At 44.6% G+C, this 8,186-nt stretch overlaps 1 long non-coding RNA gene across 1 annotated transcript; it reads right to left on the bottom strand.

Annotated features, from left to right (window-relative positions):
* Window positions 1-924: 924 nt before the first annotated feature.
* On the bottom strand, window positions 925-6,891 carry LOC138104534 (uncharacterized). Its single transcript, XR_011148106.1, has 3 exons — window positions 6,815-6,891; window positions 1,195-1,264; window positions 925-1,039 (listed from the first exon to the last, which is right to left on the bottom strand). It is a non-coding gene; the product is annotated as an uncharacterized lncRNA (long non-coding RNA).
* Between the last annotated feature and the right edge of the window lie 1,295 nt (window positions 6,892-8,186).

The following is an 8,186-nucleotide window of genomic DNA, read 5'->3' as shown; positions in this document are numbered from 1 at the left end:
GTTCCTGTCTTCCTAAGCTGTTTTGTGACCATTTTATACCTCAAAGTTACTGAGAACAGGGCATTTGCTTACAAGAAGTGCAGTCATATCTGTCAAATACTATAAGACTGTGGTCCCTTACACAGCATAGTAACTGCACAAACAGGCACTGAGGCTGCAAAATGGAATAGCTTAATTGGTTTGCTCTCCCAAGGAGATGCTGTGCCAGACAATGAACACAACAGCTTAAATCTGTGCTCAACAATAGTTTTGTCTATAAATAGGGTATTTTTAAGCAATGGGAAGAACATTTGGGGTAGAACTAGATAACGTTTTTCAGGTGAATAGTTTATTTGCTAATAAATGCTGCTTCAGGCGGACTGAAACTATTCACAGACTCAAGCTGAATTCAGCTAATGTTTTCTGCTATAAAAATGAGGAACCCCTTTTTTTTTTTTTGACAAACCAAAGAAGCTCCATTTTAGCATTTCAATGTGAAAAATTTAAACCATGAAGAAAACTCTTCATCTTAGACTTTAGCTTGATTTTATTTCTTTACTTTGAAATAAATGGTTTGATTTTCTATCCATCCCAGATGAATCCTTTCTGTTTTATAGCAGGCAAGGCAATTTATTTAGAGGGGACTTTTTTTAGTCTGTTCCCACAGGCCTGCTCTGGGGCTTTGCTTGCTTTTTCCAATGGCCTTGGAGTGTGAACATAATGTGCAGCTGGTGAGCTTGTCCTTACAGCTGATAAAGCAAGTTACACCAGGGTCATGTTGAAATGAACCCTGCATACAGGTTGAGTACATAAAATAAGACTTCTCCTCCAGCGGCCTCATGTTACAGACCTGATTTATGTCTCCAGCACTGTGGTTCTGTTTGGAGCCTGGCATGGTTACGTGCAATCTACCCAGCTGAGCTTGAAAGCTTCTCTTTTCTCAACTTTCTTGTGCAAGGTAGGGCAGGTAAGAGGCATGAGAAACAGCCTGAAAGGTCAGAGATGGATGGAGGCAGCACCAGCAGGTCTTGCTGCACCAAATGTGTTCACTGTCTGTAACCTGTGGAAAGGAAGCTTGCTGAAATAATTCTTGCAAACAGACAAAATATGTCTTTTCCATGCAATCTAACACTTGAAAAGCCTCAATATTGATTGCAAATTGTGGAGAAACTACAACTTCTATCTATGGGTCACAAGGCATTTTTCAAGTATTACCTGAACATCAGAAGATAAAAGGGAAGAAATCAATCTAGACCTGATTTTCACAGAGATTCCATGGTGGTACCTGGAGAGATCATTAAAAACATTTAAGCAGATTAGGCACACCTAAACCCTCTTAAAAGCAGTGGGGTTTAGACACCTCACTTGCTTTTGCTTTTTTTGCAAATCATACCCAGAAAAGGGGACATTTAAACCAAGCAACTTCAGGTTTCTAACACATGTGCTTAAACAGAGTGTGATTTCCCTGTGCCTCTCTGCAGTCCAGGCAGGGTGTGGGAGGGAGGGAAGGCAAAGCTGCAGCACAATCTTGTGCTGAATCACACCTGGGAGGACTCTCCCTGTCAGATAACATGACCTGTAACACAACATCACAGCTCTGCTAGGTCAAACCAAGGTCCATCTGCCCCAAAACCAACAGCAGCCAGCCACAAACACTTGAGAGAAGTGTAAAGCAAGGCAAGGCTGGAGAGATGTTTCCACAGTACATCCTCCCACTGCCCAGGAGTTATCAGTTTAGCCACTTCCTGACTTCACCAGGTTTAACAGCCCTTTATGGAATTTTCTGTGTGATACTTTCCCTACTTTCACCATAAGCTATTCAAATAAAAGATTTCTCTTCTTCTAAATCTGCAGCGTCATCGTGTCAGTGCATAGCTCTTAGTCTTGGTGTAATCGTATAAAATAACTTTAAAAAAATAAATAATCCTTCTCTATTCACCATCTCTTTCCCCTTCATGATTTCATACACTTTGATCATATCTCCCCTCTGTCATCTTTCCCAGCCTGAACACTCCTTATCCATTGAATCCCACTGCATAAGAAATTGCTTCCTACCTGTATAGGGAGCCTGTGATTAAAGCTTAGTGTGGGTTGCTACATCAGTCAGTGAGCATACATTCCCCTTGCCCCGCTCTGAAGTACAGATGCCTTTGATATGGCACACAGCAGGCATTGCACTGTGCCCAGTGCCAGCACTGCACGGGGAATGGGATGGGCAGAGCCGTGCTCAGCTGGCTCTGTGGAGAAAATGTCTGAGGCACGAGTAATAATAAGCCTGTTCAAATACACCATCTTTAGGACACACATTTCTAGATACACAAATGCTGCTTCTCTGGGATCCACAGATCCCAAAAAGTCTACAAAACTTTTAGGAGAAGCCACAGATCTTGGGTTTTTTTCTTAGAAGTTGTGTGGACCAGAAGCTACTGCCATGCATTCAGACCTCAATCCATGATGTGCTTAGTCCCAGCTCCCAGAGAGGCCCTAAGGAAATTCTCAGCATTTATCATGATCAGTCTGAATGTAAATGACAGAGTCAAAATAACTAAGGGTTGGCAACCACATCAAGAGTCTGGGTGTGTTTCTCGTTCAACTGAGCTCAGGTGTTCTTCTAAGAAGGTGGATTTTTACAACTGGTTGAGAAAGGCTTTCTTCAGCACCCCCATCCCTTTTCATTTTTCACACTTGAAGGAAAACCAAAAACTTAACAAGTTAGGGAGAAAACACATGGAAAAAGGAGTCCGAACAAGAAAAAGTGATCAATTATAGTAGGTGAGAAGCAAGTGGCAGACTATCCTAGAGAAGTGGGAGAACCATACTCAAGATTTCTGCTGCTGTCCTCCTCCCTTTGCTGAGCACTGATTTCTCACCTGTTTTGGGAAAAAAATTCCTGTGCTGCTCATAGAAACCATCCCACCACAAGTTTGTCAAAACTGGCCAGTCATCCTAAAGCTACGAATCTTCTTTTTGTTCAATAGATGGGTTTAAAAGTATCATAAAATATTTTTCTAGGTCATCTACAAAGGGAAATGCTCCTTGTGTGTGAATGTCTCCCCATTCCCTCAACCCAGTGAGAGTGATCACATAAACCAAGGGTATGCAGAGATGCTTGCAAGTGACTGAATTACCACAGATTAGCTACTTGTTACTCTTAGTTTAAATTAATGTGCTTTATATTATAATTTGCTGGAAGCATGTAAACATCTTCAAGCTGATGACTAGTAATCTGTTAAGCCATGATAACTCCTGCTCTTGCAGTGCATCTCCTTTCTTGAGGGAAAAGCTGAAACATTTGATGATGATTTAACCAGTGACAGGTGATTGTTGCAGTGGCAAAAATAAAATTTGCATGTCCTTGGTGCTTGAGTTGGAGCACACCAAGACATCATTTTGAAATTAAGTGGAACATACATTTTAATATCTGCAAACATCAGAAAGTTGTTTCAAAGAACAAACAGATCTTCTTCCCTTGGCTTAAGTGCTCCTTGATCTTTCACCACCCAGGTCCAGGGTCAGTTCAGTAGATGTGCTGATGAAATCCAGCCCAAATCCTGCCCTTGGAGGGTCTCATGCACCTTCCAGAAAGGGGAAGCAATTTTGCTGTGACACAACCATCCTCCACAGATGTCAAGTGGCATTTTCACATACTTCAGCTGATTGCTCAAGTGGTGTGGAAGGCTTTTGCCATACAATCCCAGAGCAGCAGGGATCCCCAGGGATGTGCTCCCAGCCATTAGGCCACTTCTTTAAGTGTTTTCCTCTTGCTTTTTTTGTGCATGTGACATCTCCGTGCTGTGTGCTTTTTAATCTTTAGAGGTCTCTCACCATCCCATGCCACCAATCTTCCCCTCTCCAAGCCCTTTGATCAGAGCACTTTCCCCTGCCATACCCATCAGGGTCAGTGGACACACGGCCCCATGTAGCTGTTGGGGACATCCCCCACAGACAGTGATAAGCAGCTGATTTCCAGGCTGCTCTTCCCTCCTGGATCTCTTCCCCCTTCCCCTCATGCCACTGCCCCTTGCTTTAATAAAGCCCAGGCTCGGAGCCAAGCTGCTCTCAAGTGAGCTGAGCTGGGGAGTGGCTGTGAGCAGTGTGACAGTGCTCCTCAGGACACCCTCTCCCTCCCGACCTCCAGGCAGGTGAGAAAATGACACAGGGAATTATAAACACTGAAGTGTATGAAGGATGGTGGAAAAAATGGGGATATTTCCTTTTGTTTTGGTGGCTTTCCTTAAGGTGATGAATGAACCAAGCATGCCATCTGATACCTCTACACCTGCCTGTTTTCCTCAGCAATACAAGAGTAGTCTGCCAGAGCTGTCTGTCTGTTTGTTAGATATGATTGCTGGAGGAGAAGGGATGTATCAGTGAGGAAAATATTTCAGCTCCAACATTCTCCCAGTGCCCCCCAAACCTTCTCCATTTCTTTGGACTAGGCCAGAATGACATCTGGGGCTCTGTACTTATGTTATGGTATATAAAGTGTGCAAAGGTATAGAGACAGCCAGAAAACCCTTCTGTGGATGTTTGTGTGACACCTCACACCCAGGGAATGCACTGCTGGGGTCGATGGGGTCCCTGATGTGACGTCTTAGATATGGAAAAAGGAAAGAAAAAAAGAATGTGAATAAACATTGCTGAGAGAGGAGCCTCAGGAGGGACTGTGCCTCAGTGGAGAACATAACCACCTTCATCTTATTAATAATATTTTTTTCAAGGAGGAAGAGGGTCATCTTGAAGCTGTCTGGTGTCTGGGCTTTGCTAGAGCACAGTGCTCTAATGAAGGACAGGGTTAGAAGCATTTTGGGGCTGAAGGAATTAAGGATGCTGGCTTGTACCCAGAGTTGAAACAAAAATTGCTGTGGGGCTTAAACCTGTTTTTAATAAGAGTATGTAGCCTGCCAGACCTGGTGAGAGATTAGCAATTTAATTATACAGGCCCTGGCTTCCTGCTTCCCACTAAGTGCCTAAAACCCCTCTAAAGAGGCCCATTACCTTCCCTTTTCTTTTGCTCTTGCATTAACCAGGCAATTCAGAGCAGCATAAACACAGAGGAAGGACAGGGGTTCCCTTGCAGAGATCTCAAGGTTTTATGGCTAAGTGCCTCCTGATGGATCTGTCAGAGCATCCCACAAGAGCAAACCTGTCACTCCTCGCAGCGACCATTAGCTTTATCTCCAGCATCCCTGGAAGCGTTTTTCTGTTTGTCCCCTCTTGAACTCACTGAGGAAAGCATGGGCATTTTCAGGCAGTGTCTGACTTTGAGAGAGAAAGAGGCAAAGTGAGCAGCCCGGCTCTGGGCACAGGGATTTGGGGCAGAAAGCCTCGGCAGGAGCCTTCGGGGATGGCTGAGTGCTGCTTCACGTGGGAAACAGGGGAAAGGCAGGCAGAAAGCTGCTGAGAAACATGTGACATTCAACCTGCTGAGCTCCAAAAGACTGTTAGAAATAGGGAGCCAGGAGAAAAAAGTGGCAGACAGGGCCTTTTTGTCTTTTTCATTCACAGGAAGCAAGTTTATTAAGCATGGTGAGCTCCCATACCATAAGCAATGAATTCTCTGCAACTGTTTTGCTTTCCAGCACTGCCTGTGGGGCATTTTCAGACAGTCCTGCTTCACAGATGCTCTTCAGATGTTGGAGTTGACTTGTGTTACTACTGCAAGTTCATCCATGCATGCAGCCATTGGTTTCCCCTTGGTTTCCTGGGACTGTTTTGGTGTCTCTGGGTTCAGCTCTACTCTGCTCTCCCAACACCACATCCCCAGCCAGGCACCCACTGATCCACAGTGTCTGGGTCCCACAACTGTATACTCTAGAGCTTGTTTTGGCAGTAATGTTCCTGCTAAGGAGTGCAGGGAGAAGGTACTGTCACTGTTTTACTGAGAACCAGCAAGAAACGACACAATCCAAATCCAAGGAGAAAAGGAAAGGAATTCTTTTATCATTTACAAGCTAGGTCATATATCTTTGTACGTGAGAGAGCATGATATGATTGGTCGCTTTACCAGCCACCCCCTAGAGGGATTGGCTGAGGTTCTCTAACATCCATTCAAAATATTTTTTCCAGAGTACGAAAACAAGGCTGGAAAACAAACCCAGGTGCAAGATACAGAATTAGTTTACAAAACCATCTTTCACTGTTTCTCAGCTAAAGCATGAGAAAGAAAAACTTCACAAAATGCTTCAGCAGCTGGAAAATTCCTCTGCTCCTGTCTTTAAGCATCCACAAGGTACCATATACTTTTAACAGGTATGTTCCTGATAAATGCTCTCATGACACAGAAAAGTAATGATTTCTCCATCTCCTATGCCTTTGTACATCCAAAGGGCAGAACTCGGAATGGGTCAGACCCCAGAGCACCAGGCTGCTGCTGTCAGAGCTGTTGGCTGTTTTACCTAAAATCTTTTAAAACCAGAGCAAAGGCATCTACTCTGCAGGAAGCTAGGAAATCTTGCAAGAATGTAATGGAGTGTAATCACTGACAGATTTGTCATCTCTGTTCCATGGCTGAGGCAATGCTCCATGATGGATGAGACTGTGGCCTCTTCAAGCTGTTTTTATGGCATGCTAAGCCAGGCTTTCATTTCTGGGACAGGGAGGGAGAACTCCATTTCTCTTTGGTCGGTCCCTTGGCCCTGGAGGTCAGCCCTCGTTGGGGTCATGCTGGGGTAGGGAGAGGATATAAGACAGCAATGGCACTGATCGAAGTGCTGCAGTCTCCCCAGTGCCTGATTTGTGTGAGCTGACTGCACTTTCAGAGGTGAGCCACGCTCCAGATTTGGGATTGGACAGTCATTTCCCCCAGTCATATTGTCAGGTGTTTCACCTTTACCTGGTGTGTCTTCCAGTCTGATCCCTGGAGCCATCTGGGAAATATTTTGGTTGTGTGGGGACATTGGCAGTTCACTGGTGATTTCTGCCGTGATTTCCAGCCTTACTTGCAGCTGAATGTTGGTGGGTTTTGTGATGATGGGAAGAAGATGTCCTCTAGCTCTTTGCCAGGTGAGGCCCATGAAAACCAAGATATCCCCACTGCAGGGAGATCACGGAGGGTGAAATGAACTTGGGGGGGAGCTGCATGTCAAGTCATGGAGAATGGTATCCCTCTGAGATTCTCACACTCCCTGGACCCTTCCTAAAGCCTTGACTCCTTCAACCAAGAGATTATCTGGCCTCAGCAGACTTAGTCATAAAAAAGATTTTTTAGCCTTCATTGTCCTGGGGAGGAACAATAAAGTACAATGAAGTATAAAAAATCTAGGAGGCCATGAGAAACAGCCAAAACAGTATTTTATTTTTTGGATTCCATAGTTGGAGGATTTATTTTTTAGCAAATAAAATCATGCTGAGGTTTGATTCATGTTTTTTTAATTCCTCAGAAGTCTGCAGTGTCATTCTCCTGGTTTGGCATCCTAATTCAAAGTGAAACACATAAAGCCAAAAGGAGTGTGTCAAGGAGTTTCTCTAGCTTTCATCATCTTTTTTTCCATCAGCAGATGCCATCCTTTTTGAACTGACTGGCAGTGTGTAAAAAGGAATAGAGGGAAGGGCTTGGTAATAAAATGTTAATGAGATTTTTATTATTGTTTCCAGTGGTATCGGGATAGAACCTTTATGCATATAATAACAGCTAAATATTCAACTACAGAAACTTGTTCTTAGCAAGCTTGTAACAACTCACTGCAGAGCACTTGCAGTGTCCAGCCTTTAGGACAAGTTAACAGCTATCAGTGCATGCTGCCAGCAACTGGATACACACCGTAAGAGGAGTTTTATCTTTACCAAGAAAAGGATATGAAAAAATATGCAAGGATGAGGCACAAACTCCCGCGGCTCTGCAGACCCCCACCGCGGGTGCCGGCCGAGCTCAGGGTCTGCACTCCCCTGCCAAAGGTGAGCTGCTGGCACCAGGGTGGGGGTGGGTGCCAGGGGATGTGGAGGGCTAGGATGGTGGGGTAAAGTTTAATTATGGACTTCCTGTAGGAGTTTCCCGAAGATGAAATTTTTGAAGATGGAGAAGGGAGGGGGATAGCATGACATGGGGAGGTGGGTACTTCTTTGCTGGGGGATGAAGTCCTCTGGGACATCCTCTGTCCCGGTGAAATGAGAGGTTGCTTCACTACATTAAGTCTCTTCAAATTCACGCTAGAAAAACAAAAAGAGGCCCCAGGGTCTGCTGAGAGTGGTCAGTTGGGAGCAGGTTG

This window comes from Aphelocoma coerulescens, chromosome 1A (genome assembly GCF_041296385.1).
Source record: "Aphelocoma coerulescens isolate FSJ_1873_10779 chromosome 1A, UR_Acoe_1.0, whole genome shotgun sequence".
In the NCBI taxonomy this organism is placed as follows: Eukaryota; Metazoa; Chordata; class Aves; order Passeriformes; family Corvidae; genus Aphelocoma; species Aphelocoma coerulescens.
The sequence above is the reverse complement of the archived record's forward strand: the minus strand, read 5'-3'. Positions and strand labels throughout refer to the sequence as shown.